General features: G+C 46.5%; 2 long non-coding RNA genes across 3 annotated transcripts in view; one reads left to right on the top strand and one right to left on the bottom strand.

Moving 5' to 3' along the window:
• Positions 1 to 11,343: 11,343 nt before the first annotated feature.
• Positions 11,344 to 20,217, bottom strand: part of LOC128111940 (uncharacterized) — a 29,338-nt gene continuing 20,464 nt past the window's right edge. For both annotated transcript variants that reach the window (XR_008218784.1, XR_008218783.1), the window contains 2 exons: positions 15,462 to 15,634; positions 11,344 to 12,511 (listed from right to left, as the gene is read on the bottom strand). This is a non-coding gene — a long non-coding RNA (uncharacterized LOC128111940). The remainder of the gene's footprint in view (positions 12,512 to 15,461; positions 15,635 to 20,217) is intronic.
• Positions 15,628 to 18,064, top strand: LOC128111941 (uncharacterized). Its single transcript, XR_008218785.1, has 2 exons — positions 15,628 to 16,746; positions 17,754 to 18,064. It is a non-coding gene; the product is annotated as an uncharacterized LOC128111941 (long non-coding RNA).

Below are 20,217 nucleotides of genomic sequence, written 5' to 3'. Positions count from 1 at the left end.
TGAGGTCTAGTTTGATCTAGTTTTTATACACTTCCTGGGATTGTTTCATAAACCTGCTTTCCAGAAGGACTGTTTCCAAAGCTTTGATCCAAGGTCTGGTCATTTTTTGCTAATAGTTCTTTTCAGACAACTAATCTTCTTTCCCTTTGAGTTCTGGGATTAGTTATGGATTATGTCAACTTCGCAGGGGAAGATTTAAGTGTAGTAAGTAATATTTTGATGTCTCTTTTAAGTTTTTCACTTACATAAAGTAAAATATGTACTACAGATGGAATTGTGTCTTCCTAGGATTTATAAGCTAAAGCCCTACATCCCAACATGCTGTGCTATATTTAGAAATAGGACCTTTAGGAAAAGAAGTAATAACAGTTGGACCTTTGTCATGAGGTCAGGAGCCTTGATCCCATAGGGCTGGTGTCAATATGAGAGAAGAGCCTCTCTTGAGTGCTCAGACTTCATGAGGGGTCCTGAGAGCCTGTGTGAGGACACATCATGAAGAACTACAAAAAGAGAGTACACCAGAGACAGAGTTGGTTGCTATCTGGATCTGGGATGAGCAGCTTGTAGAAGGGTAAGAGAATAAATTGCTGTGTGAGCTATAAGGCTACACAATCTGCCTTGTTAACTTGCCCAAACTGAGTCTCTCTCTCTCTCTCTCTCTCTCTCTCTCTCTCTCTCTCTCTCTCTCTCTCTCTTCTCTCTCTCTCTCTCACACACACACACACACACACGCACATGCACATGCACACGCGCACGCGCACACACACACGGTTATAAATTGTTAACATACAAATGCTTATTTTTCTATGTATCCTTACTATTTATGTCTTGATTTCTATATAATCTTTCTTTCTTGTCATAATGTTGTTTTAATTAATTAATTAGAAATTTCCCAGCCCAATCAGTTTCCCCTTCCTCCTCTCCTCCCAGTCGCACACAACCCCACCCCATCCACTTCTTTTCTCTTCAGAAAAGGGCAGGCCTCCCATGGATATGACCCATAGTACATCAAGTTTCAGGAAGACTAGACACTTCCTTTCCTAGTAAGGCTGGTTGAGGCAACTGAGTAGGAGGGAAGGGTCCCAAAAGCAGGGAACAGAGTCAGAGACAGCCCCTGCTCCCACTGTTAGGAATCCCACAAGAAGACCAAGCTACACAACCGTGACATACGTGCAGAGGGCCTAGGTCAGTCTCATGTAGCTCTCTGGTGAGCTCCATCTGTTTGTTTTGTAATTGTTTTGTTTTCAGCTTTTTATTGACTCTTTGTGAATTTCACATCATGCATCCTGACCCCACTCCTCTCCCTGTCCCTTCATATCCACCCTCCACCCCTACAAACTCCCTTCCAAAATAAAATAAACTTTAAAAGAAAAACAAAACACACGGACAAAAAAAGAACACCAAAAAAAAAAAAAAAAAAAAAAAAAAAACCAAGCCAAACAAACAAACAAAAATGTTTTGGCATGGAAGTTGGAGTGTGTGACAGTGAGTCACACAGTATGCCCTTTAGTCCATATATCTTTACTTGTAAGTGTTCATTGCAATGAGTCATTGGTCTGGTACGAGGCCTCGGGCTTCTGCAACACCATCAAAATAGGGCATGAGAGGAGAACCGGCCCTATTCCTTGCTGCCCGCTGCACTGGGTGAGCTAGCTGGGGCAGTGCTGGAGAGCTTGCCCAGGTACTCAAGATGAGGGAAAGCTGGCAGGCTGACCAATCCAGCTACCACCCAGGCCCAGAACCAGGGCTATGAGTTGGCCCACCCCAACCTCCACTTCATCTATGAACTGCTGGAAAATGTGAAGGGGCTGGACCTGCAGATTCAAAGCTGCAGGATCTCCACTGCACAAGGCAACAACAGGATATTCAAGAATGCCCCTCTCTATTTTTAAAAGAAGGTATTCTGGATGCTGGATGTTCATTACTTAACATATTAAATTGCTTGACTGTCTTTGACTGTTTTCTTGTATGTGAGAGGATGACACTAATGCATTTGCTCGTTGGATTATTGAGGAGGTTAAACACATTTATCACTATAAAGCCTCAAAAATATACATGAATTCTTCTGTCACAAATTCTCTTCTTTCTTACATTTTACATTATAATAATCATCTTCCCATTACTCCCTTATTCTTACTAACACAGCCTTTTCCTGTCCTTGGTTCCATTTTTTTCTCCTATGGCAGATTGAACTCCACAAGCTTGTTATTTCTCATAAGGGGTAGCCAAACAGACTGTCCATTGAGGCTCCCACTACATCAATTGACAATTGATTCAATTTGGTCCCTAGGCAACATATTTTGGGAAAAGCATGCTGTGAATGCTGTTTTTGGACTTATTTTCCAGGAATAAAAGCTTCAGCAAATAATCTTCTGCTTTGTTCTGGGATTCATGCAAGTCTAAAATAGCACACACACACACACACACACACACACACACACACACACACACACACACACACACACACGCTCTGCCTGCGTTTTCTCATCTTGCCACAAGCTCTGTTTAGGCACGCAAATCTTTATCAGTCTGGCACTGATACTAGATACAGCTTTATATGCTTAGAAGTAATAGAAAGAGAGAAAAAGAATATTTGGAAAGAACATTAAAAGAGGGGTTATCATAAGAACCACATTAAAAAAAAAGAAAAAAGAAAATTGATGAGCTCTAGAATTAGCAGCAGTTTCTGATCACAGCTTGGCTCATGACATTTGAGAACTCGGACCTTATTTCAGGCTCTTTTTCCAAAATGACCACTGGGGGGCATTGACAGTCAGCAGAGACAGAGGTTTCTGGTAAATCACAAACCTAAGGAAGTCCACAGAAGTGAGATGCAGGGTTATGGGACCTGGCAACATGGGAGCAAACACCAAGCACTAGTCAGGAACTAAATATTTCAAGGACTTTTTCTGGAGCTGAGACTGACCTTTAAAAAGAGAATTATAAAATGTGGTAAGGGTTGCCGTAGCTTTTATTCTCTGCTTGGCTCACTTCTTTTAATGGAGTGCTTGCTTCCCAGGAGCATGGGCCTCATGCCATTAAACTGGTGTGTATTCCCTAGCAATTTACTATACACTGGGCTTCTAAAATTCTCAGTTTGGCATTTGCTTACGATGATGAGTGATCTTGCTAGTCAAAGATAGCACACGCATGTGATTAGAAATGGAAAAAGTCTTTTGAAAGCAGACTATTTAGCATTTTACCGTATCTGTAAATTCCTTATTAAGTTGATTTAAAGGTAAACATACCTGTGAGTTACTTGAGGCCTGATTTGCTGAGCCGACAAATGAGCCAATTATACTGGTGGCAAGGCGGCTATTAAGCTTGTCCACTGAGCACTAATGTTTTTGAGCACTTTGAGACTGGCCCTCTTCGAAAGCCTTCCACAGTTCATTCTCAAATCCGCCCTCTCTTCCTGGAACAGGAGAGGCATCACAGATTTGAATGTGTTTTAACATGCATGTGTGCATTGTCGGTGCAAACAGCTTTAGATTTTAACCTCAATTTGTTCTGGGATTCATGCAAGTCTAAAATAGCACACACACACACACACACACACACACACACACACACACACACACACACACACGCTCTGCCTGCGTTTTCTCATCTTGCCACAAGCTCTGTTTAGGCACGCAAATCTTTATCAGTCTGGCACTGATACTAGATACAGCTTTATATGCTTAGAAGTAATAGAAAGAGAGAAAAAGAGTATTTGGAAAGAACATTAAAAGAGATGGGTTATCATAAGAACCACATTAAAAAAAAGAAAAAAGAAAATTGATGAGCTCTAGAATTAGCAGCAGTTTCTGATCACAGCTTGGCTCATGACATTTGAGAACTCGGACCTTATTTCAGGTCAAGTCCTAGCAAGCCAATTGCAAAGGGTTCTTTTAGACCCCGTGTGACTGACTAGGTTCTGTAGCTTACCTCCCCTGATTCCATAGACACTAAATAGATGTGCATACTGTAGGTTACCCAAGAGGTTTTCACTTGGCTCCCAGCACTATACCATCCTGAATTGCCTTTGAAATAAACAATTACTCCCCACATCTTCCTTTCCTCTCTTCTCAGGTCAGGACAGGAGGTGTTCAGGGATTTTCTTCTGTGTTGCCTCACTGCCTACTGATCTTATTTTAAAATCAGCTCTGTTTCAATGATTCCAAGTTTGTAACTTCAGACTGTGTTTCTCCCATGTACTCCAAATTCTCATATCCAAATATTTACTTTACAGATCTACTTAGCTACCTAAAACACACCCCAGACCTGAAGTATCCCAAATTAAACGGTTGCTCTTTTTTTTCTAAATGTTTTCTCTTCTCAACTGACAGAAACTTCTAGTTCTTTAGGAAAGTGCCAGTGTTTCCTTGGCTCTTCTCTTTTCGTCATACCCTATAGTAAACTCGTAATGTGATCTTCAGTTGCTTCCAGAACTGATACTTCTCATGCCTTCTTTGGATGTCAGCTGTTATCTTCCCTCTCAGACTGTAGACTCTTTTCCTTACTCCCAAGCCCCTGAACCAGTTGGCAACTAGAAATATGCCTTGAATTATAACCCTTCCACTAGGTGTAGAGAGCAAAACAGACCAGAGAGGTCTTAAGTGGAGAAACAGAAATGGTGGAAATGCAAGAAGGAAGTATTGCGTGGTTAGCTGAAACTGTGTAAGGACTCCTATGGGAAGGGAGGGTGGACAGCATCCAACTAGCAACAGCAGGGTGGCTTAAGGACAGCACTGTGTGCATTTATAATGACCTCTATAGTGGACAAAGTATTTTCAAATACTGTTTTCATTGGTCCTCAGCTTTCTCTGTCTATGTAAGCAGAGAAATAAATGAACTGGGTGTCTACACCAAGGAACAGAACATGTTCATTGTAAGGAGTTTATGGAGAAGTTCACATCTTCAGGCTTTTAAGATGCAGGAAGCTTTTACTGGGACTAGATGTCACACTGAACACTGATGAGGTTGCCACTGGCGACTGAGAAAAATATGATCGATGAGCTAAGTGTTCATAAAGTAAAAACATACTCCACTTGAATTGATAGCCCTTATGTTGAAATTAAATTCACTGCAATGTATGATGTCAAAATGCCCCACATCACAATATGATGTTCACAGCTGTCTTAATTGGGCCAGAGTTTAAGTCCTTAGTTTTGAAATTACTAGGGTCTATAACCCACAGCATTTGGGAGCCATGGAGATGAACGTTTACATCATAGGTAAGAGGGCTCGGGGACCAGGCTGCACTCTCATCCGTGTGTCTTGTAGATAGCATGCTTGTTTTTGAAACTATGTAAGACAATTGAAAGTACAGTACAAATGCAAAGAAGAAAGGCTGCAAGTACATCTTCTCTGCACATGCCTCCTGTACATAATGCTCTTTCTGGCTTTTCCTTCACTAGTAATCGAGACTATAACACTTGAGAAATATAAAACACATTCTTATTACGTTGTTAGATGAACAGTAGTATTCACATCACTAAGCAGTTCCAAGGCAATGATGGCTTCATTTTAGAAAATTGTTTTATCCCTGGGAAAATGCTCTTGAATATATCATAAGCATTTTGTTTTCAAAAATGATAGCGGCTCAGAAATACTAACAATAGCAATGAAAGTTAGGTCAGAGAAAGGTAAAATGGAAATATACATTTTACCCACACATAAACTTGAGCAGGAGGAGATGATTATCAACTCACAATGTGTGGTGGATTCAGAGATGAAAGATAAGGTAATCATGTAGTGTTTGCCAAAAATGAGAGCAGGAAAGGTCATGTTTAACGTGAAAACCCGTGGAGCATGATGAGAAGCCTGAAATATCTAATTTCAGGACTATTGTGGTAGGGATCATCTCATAGTCCTCAGACGTAGATTATTTCATAAGGCTTACTATTATTTTATAAGGCTTACTAATAACTTTCATAGTATTTTGCCTATTCTTTTTGTTTATAGAACATTACTATGCTCTTAGAACTAGGGATTGGTTTCTATGTACAGGACTTACTATGAAACAAAATTATGTTCAAAATCATGGCAAATTTTCTAAATATTGAAACTATCAAATGATAAATGAACTTCCTTGGGGAAAAGAATTACTTTCAAATCAATAAATATTGACTGAAAGATGGATTGGTTATAGGAATACTATGAATAAAAGTTACATGCTAAATAGGATATGGGTAGGGAGAAAGTCACCCTCAAATTCTCTCCATACCTTAATATAATTGGATCTGTGTTGCTGGTGTATGCTGCTTACTGTAGATCTATTGTGTCAAAGGACTCTCCTATTTATTAGGTTTCTAAAAATGCTGTGCAAGTACAGAAAATAATTAATCTTAAATGTCTTCTACCTATTTTAATCCTTTCAAAGATCTTGTGGTCTTTGTCAAAAGAAAACAAATAAGGAATATGTGTCTATTTCAGATATGGCTCTTTCATGTGTTCTGGGAATGAATTGTTTGGCTCATTTTGAAGGTGGGGTTTACCCCTGAGAGTTTCAGCAGCAGTGTCTTGTACATTCTCTTTCTGTCTCATAGTCAGTGTGATTAGGATGCCTGAGTACAGCATTGTCCTGTGACGACTGAAGCCAAGTCCTGTACAAGAGACCTCCTGAGCAGAGCAACAAGGAACTATTGCCATAAGAACTGCTGATGTGGATTGGATGTTTCCCACATTCCAGGGAGTATTCCAAGTGCTGTGTATCTGCTGGCCCAAACAATTTTCAAAGTAGCCCTATGACCTTTGTGCTAGTTCTTTCTGAGTTTCAGAATGATTCCACTGAGGTACAGAAAATTGAATCAAGGCCTCAAAACTAATGAGGGAGAGAGCTCAGGCTAAAGCTCAGAAACGTTGAGTACCCAATCACTTCTTTCTGATATTCGAGATAGATTGCTTCTTTTCCATGTCTACATAAGATGATAGAATTCATATTCATGAAAATGAATAAAGAAAATATAACAAGAGTCAGTGGATGGAGTAAAAAGGTTGGTACACTTAAAATCATGACGTGGGATTTCTGATTCGGACTCACTTCAGTTTGCTTTTGGGTGGACTATTCAATATAGGCTGCTTTTCATCTGTAAAATACAGATTGATTTTACGCTATTTAATTTAATGCCCTTTATTTGTCTCATTCCAGACATTTAAAATCACCCTTCTGTATATGAGCTCACCTCAGCTGTCTAGAAATTCTTTAAGAAACTTGAGGGTGGTAACTGCCTCCCAACCTTCACTTGCATTTGTCACATCAGCAGTAAGCATCTGCAGACTCCAAATTCAACGTCTCTTCAGAGTACATCCTCATGCCTTGTTTTATGCACACAAAAGAACTTCTGAAGTGTAAAGCTGTCAGTGTTAACTTCAGTAACTGATGTGGCACTCAACGGTGGTGTGACGGTGCCTTCAGTGAGAGAAGGCTGAAAAGCAAGGACGGTTTGGGAATGAATTTGAAGGAGCCAAACTAGCTTGGGTCAAAACCACATGAATTCTTAATTTATTTTGTTTCAGTCTTTTCAGAAATGTAAGGCTGATGGAGGAATATGCTGCTTCTCTGTGAATTCCTTATTTGTAAATGAAACGATAAATGTTTGAGCAGCTGTGATTGTAAAATTAGGACGCATGCTACACAGAGAAACTCTGTCTTGAAAAAAACAAAGCAACAGCAACAAAAAGAAAGAAAAAGAAAAGAAAACAACTCCGCTCCCCAGAACTCCCCACCCCCCAAAATTTCCAGGCAGTGATGGCCCACGCCGGAGGCAGAGGCAGGAGGATCTCTGTGAGTTCAAGGCCAGCCTGGTCTACAGAGTGAGTTTCAGGACAGTCAGAGCTACACAGAGAAACCTTGTCTCGAAAAATGAAAAAAAAAATGAGCAAGATATATAATGCATTGAATTATTGGGTTTTGGAGCGCCTGCCCCTCAGAAACAGCTGTTCCCTCATGTACTTCTGGAGGATGGCTGCTATGTAGAGTCGAGTGCTGGGGTCACATTCCAGGGCTCACCTGCAGCTGAACCGAAAGCTCAAACACCTCCTCCCTCCCCCAAGATCCAACCCCATCCACCCTCGCACTCCCCCACCCGCTCCTGCTCTGTCTCTTGAGGCTTAGCTGCTCAGCGGAGGCTCCTTTTTATAGCTCCGGCTCACCCTAAAGTTAGCCAGGAATGCACAGGCCCTCCGTCCCAGGCACTCCCTCTACTCCAGTTACCAGAAGGTCGCAGTTATGGGAGGCCACAGTGCCAGGGTGCCTGCCCCAAACTCTGACCACGCAAGTCACTTTAAGCAACACAGAAACTTGGATCCTCTGTATTTTCTTCAGACATAAAAAGCCCAGAACGTGCACTTTCCGAAGCGCTGGAGGCACCCACCTGACTCCTTGAAAAGCGGTATAAAAGCTGTCCCTTGTTGCAGAGGGTCAGCTGTGTCGTTAAAAAAAACGAAAGCCTGCCACTTCCAACCGCCAGCTTGGTTTTCATTTTTAATTTTTCTTTTCGTTTTTGGGGTTGGGGAACGTGCAGCTCAGAGGACAACTCGTGGGAGACGGTTCTCTGCTCCCACCGTGGGGTCCGGGCTTGTTAATAAAGCTTTGTCTCTCACTCTGGAGTCCTCCGTGCAACGGGGCGTGGGGGGATGGGGGCCAGGGGTGGGGGGCCGGCACTGTTGCTCCGCTGCAGCGTTTCCCACACGCCCGCCAGCCTCCTTCATCTGCCGTGGCCAGGGCCCAGTCCTCCTGGGAGTCCAAGGCGGTGATGGTGGCCACTTTTTGTTTTTTGAGACACGGTTTCTCTGTGTAGCCCTGGCTGTCCTGGAACTCTGTAGACCAGGCTGGTCTCGAACTCATTGAAACCCACCTGCCTCGGCATCCCAAATGCTGGGATTAAAGGAGTGTGCCACCATCACCTGGCTCGAAGGCAGCTCGCTCCTCTTACACATCTTTCTCCTCAGCCCTTGCTGCCCTGCAGTCCAGCTCCTTGCCCACCACCCCATCAGTCCCTGCCCCTCTTTCCCATCTACCCCTTCCTACATTATCCCGAGTCATATCTCATGGGGCCTCCCAATTTCGCTGTCAGGGCTGGGAAAGGATGCACACAGATGCCATTTAGGTTACTGCTAATTGACCTCTCCGCAGACTGGTAGGTTTCAGGGCAAAACAGTACTGTCTCTAAGGCTCCTCACTTATGCTGCGTGTATTGTGTGTGTGCATTGTGTGTAGGGGTTGGGGAGCTGACCGAGGAGGCCAGAGGCATGGCGTCCCCTGGAGCTGCAATTCACAATCAGCTTTGAGTCACCAATGTGGGTGCTGGGAACCAAACGCTTCTTCAGGAGCCCAATGCAGTCTTAACTCCAGTTCTGGGGGATCTAACACCCTCTCCTGGTCTCCACAGGTCCTGCAATGTATGGGGTGCATATACATTTAGGCACCAGTCATATAGACACATTAAAAAAACTGAATAAATAAATAATATTTTAAAATTACAGTCTCTCTTAAGCCTATTTCCCTCCCAGTTATTTCCTCTTAAGGGCCAAATTCCTCCAAAACAATGATCATAGTTTTTGCCAACTTCTGAACATCTTCTACCTTCAATTAAGTCAAATGCTACTTCCTTCCTGCCCCCATTTCACGGGAAATACACTGGCCCGAGGGTCCCTGTGACATCTGGAGGGGTTACCCGAGTGGACTCTTCTCAGTATGGACCTTCCTTAACACCGCTGCAATGTTTGAAGTGGCCCAATGCTGTCTGTCCCCTTACAGCCATCTCCCCTAGAGAAGACACTGTCCTCGCCTGGCTGCTGGCGCCATCTGCTGGTATTCCTGGTGTTATATTCCACTTGTTTTCTCTCTATTCCTCTCCCTGGGGTCTTTAGCTCCTCCAAGGATGGCATCCCGGCCAGGTGGGTGAAGAGATAGTCGAGTTGTCTAGACAAATAGCAATCCCTAAGTCTTTGCTTCTACTGTGTGAAAAACCCCACACTGAAGTCAGCATGATGACACCCACAGACTTCTGGGAGAAGCAAACATTTTCCTCCATGCAAATCTCCACAACCCAAGACCCTGAGGACACTAGTGTCAAGGAATTCCTCTCCATGCTGAGCTAGCTCACTGAAACATGAGTATTGTGCCTGCGGCTGACATTGCACTTAATATGCATGCTTTCTCCCCAGTACTGGGAATAAGGGACAGATGTCCACTCTCAACACTATAATTCAAGACAGTCAGACAAGTTCTATCCACTCCAATAAGGTGGGAAAGGGATGGATCTCTGTTTGCAGTTGACATGATTATGTAGAAAATCCCAAGGAATTTGTTTCTAAAAACAAATAAATCTAGAATAATGGGGTGAGGCCCACAGACACCTGGTGTGTGACTTCTGACCTCTGAGGCCGTGAGAAGACAAACCTCTTCTGTTTATTTTTGTTTATTTATTTTAGAGGACAGATATCACTAAATCATAGCAGTCTTGGCCAGTTTTCCATCCTGGCCTCAGCACTTTATAAAATTTATTTATTTATGTATTTTTTTTAATGTATGAGTGCTCTGTCTGCATGTACATCTACAGGCCAGAAGAGGGCATCAGATCCCATTATAGATGGTTGTGAGCCACCATGCACCATGGGGTTGCTGGGAATTGAACTCAGGACCCCTGGAGGCACAGTCAATGCTCTTAACCGCTGAGCCATCTCTCCAGCCCATGGCCTCAGCACTTCTAAAAATTATCCCTACACCACTACGTTTCCATCTGCACATTGCAGGAACCCCAACCAGACACCAAACAAATAGAAGTTTGATTCCTTGTCATCGCAAGAGCCCCAAGGGAGGCTCATCAGTTGATAACTCTGGCTCGGCTGCACAGAGATTTCTTGGGACCCAGGCCCCTTCCGCCTCTGCTCTGCCAGGCTCAACAATGCTGCCCTGTGTTCGGTCCTGTGTTGGCTGCCTCCTGATTGCTGTTGCCACCACCCTGGACGTGAAAATCGAATGAGGACAGGAGGGGGTCCAGAGAGGACCCTGGGAGGGTAAACAGCTTGCTCTGCAAGCCGGACAACCTGAGTCTGAGCCTCAGATCCCATGGTGGAAGGAGAGAAACGAGTCTCAGAACCACGGGGTGGCATGCTTGTGTGTGTGTGTGTGTGTGTGTGTGTGTGTGTGTGTGTGTGTGTGCATGCGTGTGGCGTGTGCGTGTGCGTGTGCGTGTGCGTGTGCGTGTGCGTGTGTGTGTGTGTGTGTGTGTGTGTGTGTGTGTGCACACAAAAAGTAACCATAACTAAAATTAAAATTTAAAAAGCGTCAATAAAGGTGTTAAAGACACAAAGAGGAGAAAGGGAGTGCTGTACTAGGGCTCTCCAGGGAAACAGAACAGATAGAATTTGTGTATATTAAAAGGGGATTTATTAGAATGACTCACAGGCTGTGGTCTGGCTAGTCCAACACGGACTGTCTCCTGATGGAAAGGTCAGGAATATGGTAGTTTGTTCCATCCACGAGGCTGGATGCCTCAGCTGGTCTTCACTCTGTGTTGGAACCAGAAAGAAGTGGACTCTGATACCATCGAAGGAACGCCCCAGCAGCAGGATAGATGAGCTTGCCAGCAGAAGTGAGGGCAAGCAGACAAAAAAGCAAAAGCACCCTTCTTCCATGGCCTTTTATGTGAGCTGCTACCAGAAGATGTGGCCCAGATTTAGGGTGGGTCTTCTCACCAGCGGAAGCTAACAGGTTGGGTTAGGAGTGGCTGTTTTCTGTTGTGGGTACCCACCATCCCTCTTAAAGTGGATCAGAGATTAAATGTGGCATTCAGAGATTGGTTGGAATCTTCTTGGGCCAAAGATATAACCAGTTGCAAATCTAGTTAGTCATTTTCCGAATGTCCAACAGAGTCAATTCTTTGCATTTTTAAACTATGAGCTAAGGGAAAAACTCTTTATCCCTTAACCTTGAAGTGACTTTCCCTCGGCCCTTCGTGGTTGTGTTAGAACGGCAAGAGCTCTGCCAGGCTGAAGCCTCTGCCAACTTTGCCAGGGAACAGAGATGCCCACTCACGGCTGTGGTTGATAGGACCGCTCTTACTATTCCCCTCATTTTGACTGAGATAGCGCTGGACAGGGAGCTGGGGGACCAGCTCTATCACCTCAGTCTTCATGTTAAGCTGTGTGAACCCCAAGTGTCCCTTGTCTTCCCAGGCCTCAGTGTCCTTGTCTGTAAAATGGGAAGGTCAGACACTCTCTGAGGTCCATGGCACCTCGGCCACTTGGGCATTTCCGATTCTTCCTGAGCTTGGAGTCACAGATATAAAAATAACCTCTGTTTAGGTAAGCTAAGCCGCTGGAATACCTGTGCCACTTGGCCATGGTGCCACCTCTTTGCCAATTACCAGGTGTCACCTGGCTCCTCCTCTGTGTGCGGACACCTGGCGAGCTCTCTCAAGTGGGTGGCTGTTGAAGCTGGGCCTTCTTGATCGCTGAGGCATTTCTGCTGAGCCTGAAGCCATGTGGCTGGTCTTTCTCCTCCTGCTGTGGCTGGGCCCTGTGATCCCAAAACAAAAGACAGGTAAGGAGCTGAGCTGAGCCCTGTTCCCGAGGTCAAGGAGCCCCTGCATTTGTTCTCATCCACTCAGCCGATCACTATCATTAGTTTCTGGTGAGATATGCCAATCCCCGGATATGCCACATTCAGTCACTGGCCAGACCATCCCAGATGTAACTTCTCTGTGTGTCCACATGATGTCTCTGCGGCAAGCTTAACGTCGGGTTGGGGAGACATGGAGTCTTCAGAGGCAGCTGTGGTGTGTACAGTTTTGGTGGAGGGGGTGAGGGATCAGGAGGGATAATAAGTGTGACAAGCCCAGATCCGGATTAACAGCAGCCTGGCCCGTCAGTCATTGACTAAAATGTACCTGGAGATGCAGCAGGAAATTCAGTAAAGGCATATTTCCTAGAACTTTTTGGGAAGTAAAGTGGATGTTGTGGGTAGGCGACCTTCTTGAGCATACTTCAAACAGCATGCAAAGGGTCACGCTATTAGATGGCTTGTAAAAAAACCGTTTCTATGGGGTTGGGGATTTAGCTCAGTGGTAGAGCGCTTGCCTAGCACAAGGCCCTGGGTTCGATCCTCAGCAGTGGGGGGGGATTTCTGAGTGAGGGCGGGGCTTCAGTTCTGATGAGCATGGCCTGAGTTGGGGGTTGGAGCCAGATCGTGGGGGGCCCTGGAGGACTGGGTGGTGCTGCTCAGTACTCCCTTCCACACCCTGTAACACTCTCACTTTCTATAGAAAACTGCCAAACAGAGCCTTGCTTTGGAGGGAGCCAAGCCAGCTGCCCCTGGGTTCTTCTCATTTTCAGACAGGGTCTCACTAAGTTACCCAAGCTGGCTTGAGCTCAGTCTGTAGTCCAAGCAACCCTTGAAGGTGAGGTCCTCTTTCCCCAGGCTCCAAGTAGCTGGGATTACTTGCCATCAGTATCTGATGATACCTATGCTTGTTTTGAGACAAGGTCTCTCGATATAGCTCTGGCTGTCCCAGAACTCACTACATAGACCAGGCTTGAACTCACCGAGACCTGCCTGCCTCTGCCTTCTGAGTGCTGGAATTAAAGGCATGAGCCACCACCACCCAGTCACAATGTTTGATTTTTTTTTTTAAACTCACTCTTTTTCTCCTTTTTCCCCCTTCCTTCCTTTAAGATTTTATTTTTATCTATGTGTATGTCTTTATGTCTATGTGTGGGGATATACATGTAAGTGAGTGCAGGTGCCCACAGAGGCATGAGATCCCCCTGGATTTGGAGTTACAGTCAGTTATGAGCTGCTTGATGTGGGAGCTGGGAACCAAATTCAAATTCAAGACCTCTGGAAGAGCAATAAGTGCTCTTAACCACTGAAACATCTCTCTAGACTACCCACGTGCTCATGTGCTCCCTCCCTCCCTCCCTCCCTCTCTCTCTCCCTCTCTCTCTCTCTCTCTCTCTCTCTCTCTCTCTCTCTCTCTCTCTCTCTCTCTCTCTCGTTCCCACGTGCTCATGTGCTCCCTCCCTCCCTCCCTCCCTCTCCCTCTCTCTCTCTCTCTCTCTCTCTCTCTCTCTCTCTCTCTCTCTCTCTCTCTTCTCTCTCTCTCTCTCTCTCTCTCTCTCTCTCTCTCTCTCTCTCTCTCATTCCCATGTGGTCCAAGTTAGTCTTAAACTCAGGCTCTTCTGGCCTCAGCTTCCTGGGTACTAGGATTATAGACATGTGTCTCACGCCCAATCAACCTTTCCATGTCCCCAGTGAGCAACATTTCCAGCTCCTGAACATCGTCACAGTAATGATCTAGCTTTTTAGCAGCCCGGGGAGGCTGGGTTCATTTGTCTTTTTAGTGTATAAAGTATAGAGGTCTCGTGATGACAATTTCAAACACATTTCATTTCCGTTGATCGTCTCTTTCCCTCCCCCAGCTCCCGGTCTCCCTCCTGTGAGTCCCTTCCTCTTCTCACTGTCCCCTGCTTTCTTGTCACAGGTATTTTTCTTCCCATTCATTATTCTCTCTTTCCTCCCCTCCACCCCCATGGTACCCTTTCTCGGTTTCAAGGATAGCACACACGCACACCAGTGCACATACATAATCACTAAAATCTAGGTTCAGCACAGAGGAGAAAAAACATGGTGTCAGTCTTTCTGAGTCTGAGATTCTTCACATAGCTTAGCACTCTCCAGTTCCATCTATTCTCCCGCAAATGTTGTGGCTGCATGTTCCTCTACTGCTGCAGGAAGGCTGGGTTCGAGTGTGAGCTTGATACGCAAGAATATTTCCTTCTAATGGATTGGGAAGGGTCGGATGCCCCAAGCTGATGGCATCGCATAAAAAGCAGGTGCAGGCAGGGTGTTCAGAGGCTAGCAGACTTGGGTGGCACACACAACAAGCACCTGTGTTAGTGACACTCGTGGGTGCAAGGCTGTGGGGAAGCCAGGCAGGGGGAAGTCAGGCCAGCGCCTCTTCTCCCAGCTTTGGGCCACCGCAGGCATGGCCTTGGGTACATGCCCATCCTCCATCTATAGAATGAGAGCCTCTCGCTAGACCAGGGACTTTCAGGTTTTTCTGGGCCCAGTCCATATTTATAACCACGAGTCATCCTGTGACCTAGTTCATTCATACATGTAGTTAAGACAATCTTGAAAGCAACTTCTTCTTGTTATAGATAAGGTATGTAGGCCTATTTAATTTGATTTAATTCAGTTTGGTACCATCCCATCTCATCCTGTCCTATCCCACTAAAGTAAACATTGGTAACATTGAATTGACCTCAGATTCATAAACAAGGCCAAGCCTAATTTGGATGGCTTCTGCCAATCTTCCCTCTCCAGCTGATTCTTGGTCTTGGATGCCAGACCAGGTACTTGGGAAGAGGGGTGACATAAGAGTGGAAACAGCTCATCTGCTCCCTGAGCTGACTGTGCGGTGGAAGCCAAGGCAAGCTCAGAGGCTGCCAGCCCAGCCCCTCCTCACCTTGAGATGTCCTAGGCCACCACGTTCCTTTCATCAGACTCCTATTTTCACAACACCTTAACCGGCCTTGCATCCTTTCAAACGCCTGCTTCTGTTGAACCTGTCAACGCTGGAAGGCCTCAAGTTTATCCTTAAACAAGGCCCTAGGCAGGTGCTAAGCTAACAGGAATCATCTGAGAAGGAAAGAGAAAACAGCATTAAGATATCTGGGGCCCATTCTCGTGAACCAGACTCTCCGGGAACTTTTCCTCATCCCTCCTCCCCACCCATGCTTTGTTTTTTCCACCTCTTAAAAACGATGTGTATTTGTGGGTTACTAAACAGAAAGCCACTGAGTCCAGCAGCTTAGGGAAATGATGAGGAAAAGAGTGACCAAAACTTACTTGTGAGGACGGCATGGATATCTTCCTCTCACATCCGTTCCCTTCAAAGCTTCACAGTCTTAGGTCTGTGAGCCATCTTGAATTACCTTTTTGTATATGGCGTGAGGCAGGACCCCATTCTTTTGCATGTGCGCATCAGTTGTCCCCACACCCCTGTCTTTTTAATGTCTCTTTTCCCTCAGGCAGTTGTTCCCAGCCCCAGCCTCTCTGTTGCCCGGGGACAGATTACCACTGCAAGAGAGGAAGCTGCTACTGTGATGAATTCTGCCATGCGCTCTCAGATTGCTGCTCAGACCACAGGGCCCTCTGCAACCCCAGTGACCTGCACGCAGGCTCCCCTCCACCCATGGCACGGATGGATGCTGTAACAGGCAGAGGCAAGCCTGTCCTTGCCTGTCCTTTTGATGGTGGCGGTGATGTGGACTGGATATGTCCCTGTTAATCCTGCAGTTCTTGCAGCTATGCATTTCACGCTCAAAGCGTCTGCATATTCCTTTCAGCTTGGCTTCTCCCAGGCGCCTGTCTGCCCACTGCTCTCCTCCAAGCCCTTTTTAGGTCCCACGGGGAGAGTCTGAGCTGTTGATGGTGAGGACTAGGGTAGGGGAATGTGGTGGGCCACATCGTCTCTTGCTGTGCGCATGCCTGTTGGCCTGCTCGGAGACTTCAGAGCAGAAAGGAGCCTGCAGGGAGGTGTCTGGGACGGTGAACAGCATAGAGGTGTCCGGGACAGTGAACAGCAGGGAAGTGTTTGGGAGGCTGGTAGGCATAGATGAAGAAGCAGACCGGGGCTTTCACACTGTGTTTCAGCCGCTCACACTCCCAAGATGGTGCTGCAGTTGGTGCTGAGGATAAGGAGCCCAATGGACTCAGCCAGCAGCACTCAAGACTGGGTGCAAAGCGTGGTGAGTACCTGGGAGGGTCCTCTGCTGGGGCTGGGTGGTAACCTGCTCCGCCTCTCTGGACTTCTAGGCCCCCAAGTAGGGAAGAGGAGGGGAGGGTGGGAGAGGGGAGAGGGGGAAGGGGGAGGGGGAGGGAAAGGAAAGGAAAGGAAGGGAAGGGAAGGGAAGGGAGGGGAGGGGAGGGGAGGAGAGGAGAAGGGAAGGAAGGGGAGGGGAGAGGAGGGAAAGGGGAGGGGAGAGGAGGGAAAGGGGAGGGGAGAGGAGGGAAAGGGGAGGGGAGAGGAGGGAAAGGGGAGGGGAGGGAAGGGAAAGGGTCCTTTGAGTTAGGGCAGAGCGCCCTGTTTGAACCTCATATCATTTTCATGTGTCACAAACTTTTCCTTTTTTCTCTACCGCCATTAAAAAGTACACAAAACGGGGCTGGCGAGATGGCTCAGTGGTTAAGAGCAACTGACTGCTCTTCCAGGGGACCCGGGTTCAAGTCCCAGAACTCACAACTGTGTATAACTGAAGTTCCAGGGGGATCCAGCGGCTTCACACAGACATACATGCAGGCAAAACACCAATACACATAAAACAAAGATGAATATTAAAAAAAAAAAGAAAGAAAAATGCACGAAACAGTCTTAGCTTATAAGTAGTACAGGAACAGGCAGTGTGCCAGATTCACTGACTTGTGTTCTAAACTCTTCTCTGCCCTCCTCTTTCCTTCTGCGTCCTGGCCCCAAAGTGCTGGGCTCAGCACAGAAGGACACACCTCACCGTTATACAAGAGGATGGGGTGTGGGGGTCCTGGCTCCTGTCCTTGCTACCTGGGAGACCCGACTTGGGTCCTCTAGCTGCTGCGCCTGTTTGCTCTTCTGGGTCCTAGAGCCTGCCCGGCTGGGCAGAGGTGGCAAGTCACGGAGAGCAAGTATGGAACGGCATGGTTCTCGCTGGCACAAGAGACGGTTAGACTGTGGGACCGCGTGTGTCAGCAAGAGGGAGGACCCGCTTTGTTGCTCACGTAGGTTCTGCAGCTCCTCCACAGCAGCCTCGCCAGAAGGCCACTCTCCGTGACTGTGAAGGGAATCCGGAAGGGAGCCTGACTCCTCCTGAGGCTCCTCCTCCAGCCATGCCAGCAGGACACACGGAACCCGCCATCACCTGCAGTTGGTTGGGGCCAATGTGGCTGCCAGCCCAGGGATGTCTGTCTCTCAGCTGCCATCCTAGGAGCCCCCACCCACATTGGCTTAGCCTGGGGAAAACAGAAACCTAGAATTGTTGTAAACACATCTAAAAAACGTGCATAGCATTGGCCATTATAAAAATTACAAAACCACACTTGGCTCAGAGTGTTATTCATTGTGTTGAAATGACTACATGCATATACAATTACAATATATATGTGTGGTGTGTGTGTGTGTGTGTGTATATATATATATATATATATATATATATATATATATATTGAAATGATGATAAATGGCACTGGTTACCTCGCTAAAAGGCCTGGTAGCAGAGCGCTTTATTAGGAAGAAACGGGGTGGGGGTGGGGTGGGGAGGTGTGGGGGGGTGTGGAGGTGTGAGGGTCGGGGGGGGGGGGGTAGGGGGGTGGAGGAAGAACCAGGCCTGGGAAAGAGCACGTGTAGAGGTCAGAGAGAAAGATGGGGATAGGGAGAGAGCAGAGCAGAGAGAGAGGGTGGGGTCTGTGTCTGGCTTTTTAAGGGCTCCTGGTGAAGTGGGCTTATGGAGCTACACCACGCGTATGCTGATTGCGTGACCACACCACTCGCATGTAGTTGCCAGCGCACACTGATGATGTGAGACGCAAGACTCTTTGCTTAACTCCTGAACTGCGCGTGTGCGGTCATGTAGCTGGAGTAAGGGCAGAATTCCAACATATATATAGTACAATATAACAATGACTTGAAAGTAGAAAAATCAGGGAGCTGGGGGTGTCGCTCAGTTGAGAGAGTGTTTGCCTAGCATGTGCAAAGCCCCGCGGACAGTGCTCAGCACCCCAGAAATCAGGCATGGTGGCACACACCCATTATCCTAGCACTAGAGATGGAGGAGGTAGAAGCAGGTAGATCAGATGTTCAAGGTTATCCTTGGCTAGAAAATGAGTATAGGGCCAGCCTAGGCTACACTTATGTACACCCATCTTAAAAAAAAAAAAAAGCAGGAAATAAGAACCCAAACCAATAACCTTCAGTTAAGTAACCCACCCTCTCTCCCTCATGCTCTTTCCTGGGCCACTCAACCTTCCGGATCTCAGCCACAGGGTCATCTTTTGCTTCTCTCTGCCAAGGGCCTTCTTCACATCGTCCCATCCTTCCTATTCTAGTCCCGTGGCTACCGTCTAAGGTCGGCGGCTCCTTCCCAGTGCTCTTCTGGCCAGATTGCGTCACCAAAGCTCTGGTGTGTGGCCAGTTTCCTGTTCAGAGGCCATCCGTGGGTTTCCATCCTCTACACGACAATGGCGAAAGTCCTGGGCCTGGCCTGCCACAACCCAGCTCAGCACACAGTTCCAGCTTTATCCCTTGCTAATCCCCTTCACCGCTCTGGGTTGCAGCGGAACAGAATCAATCACCCATTCTCCCCGCCCACACCTCGCTCTAGGCCTCTGCTAAGCTGAACACGGTTTCTGGGCATCTGATTGCAGCCAGGATCCCTGTTGGCACAGAGCCCAGCTCTTGGCTAATGGTTTTGTGTTGGCTTGATTTCTCCGAGTGCTTTATTTAGGAACATAACCCCAAGGGTTAGGGTAAGGAAAGTGAAACAGGGGTGAAGGGAGGGCCAGGACAAAGACCTGCCCTCCAGTCTACTCTACTAACTCTAGTTACTTCACCTGTGGGATCTTCTAAGAGGCCTTGGGAAACCTGTCTGAAAGGCATCTATCCGGTGACAGATCAGTATGCCTGTCCCCTTTCCCATGGGTTACAGGTTGGCCTATGGAGTCCTGGAAATATACATTCAAAACATGCAATAAATAACAACTTTACGCGGACTAGTGAAAAACTGGAATCAACCCAAACCCAAACATCCATCAAGAAGAAAATGGCCAGAGACATTGTGCTGGACTATTACCATGGAGAACCGCCCACCATCCAAAGGACAAAGCGTTGCAATACACGAGAGCTCCCATGAGCCTTGCAGACACAACGTTAAATAGAAGAAGCCAAATACTGAAAAGTGTGTGCACGGTCCCATTTACATGTGGTTCAGAACCAGGACTCATCTATGGTGACAGGGGCAGGCAAATGCTTACACCTGGCAGGAGAATACTGATGGAAGAGGCTGTATGTTATTATTTTGTGTGGATTTGGCGATGGAGCCAAAGGCCTCATGCACGCTAGGCAAGCTCCCTGCCACTGAGCTGTATGCTCAACTCAGTTTTCAACGTTTACTTTAAGGCAAGATCTTACTAAGTTTCTCAGGCAGGTATTTAACTCACGCTAGTCCAGACCAATCTTGAACTGGCAATCCTCA

The sequence above is a fragment of the Peromyscus californicus genome, unplaced genomic scaffold (genome assembly GCF_007827085.1).
Source record: "Peromyscus californicus insignis strain IS unplaced genomic scaffold, ASM782708v3 Scaffold_16__1_contigs__length_79575227, whole genome shotgun sequence".
In the NCBI taxonomy this organism is placed as follows: domain Eukaryota; kingdom Metazoa; phylum Chordata; class Mammalia; order Rodentia; family Cricetidae; genus Peromyscus; species Peromyscus californicus.
This window is presented reverse-complemented; position numbering and strand designations above follow the sequence as displayed.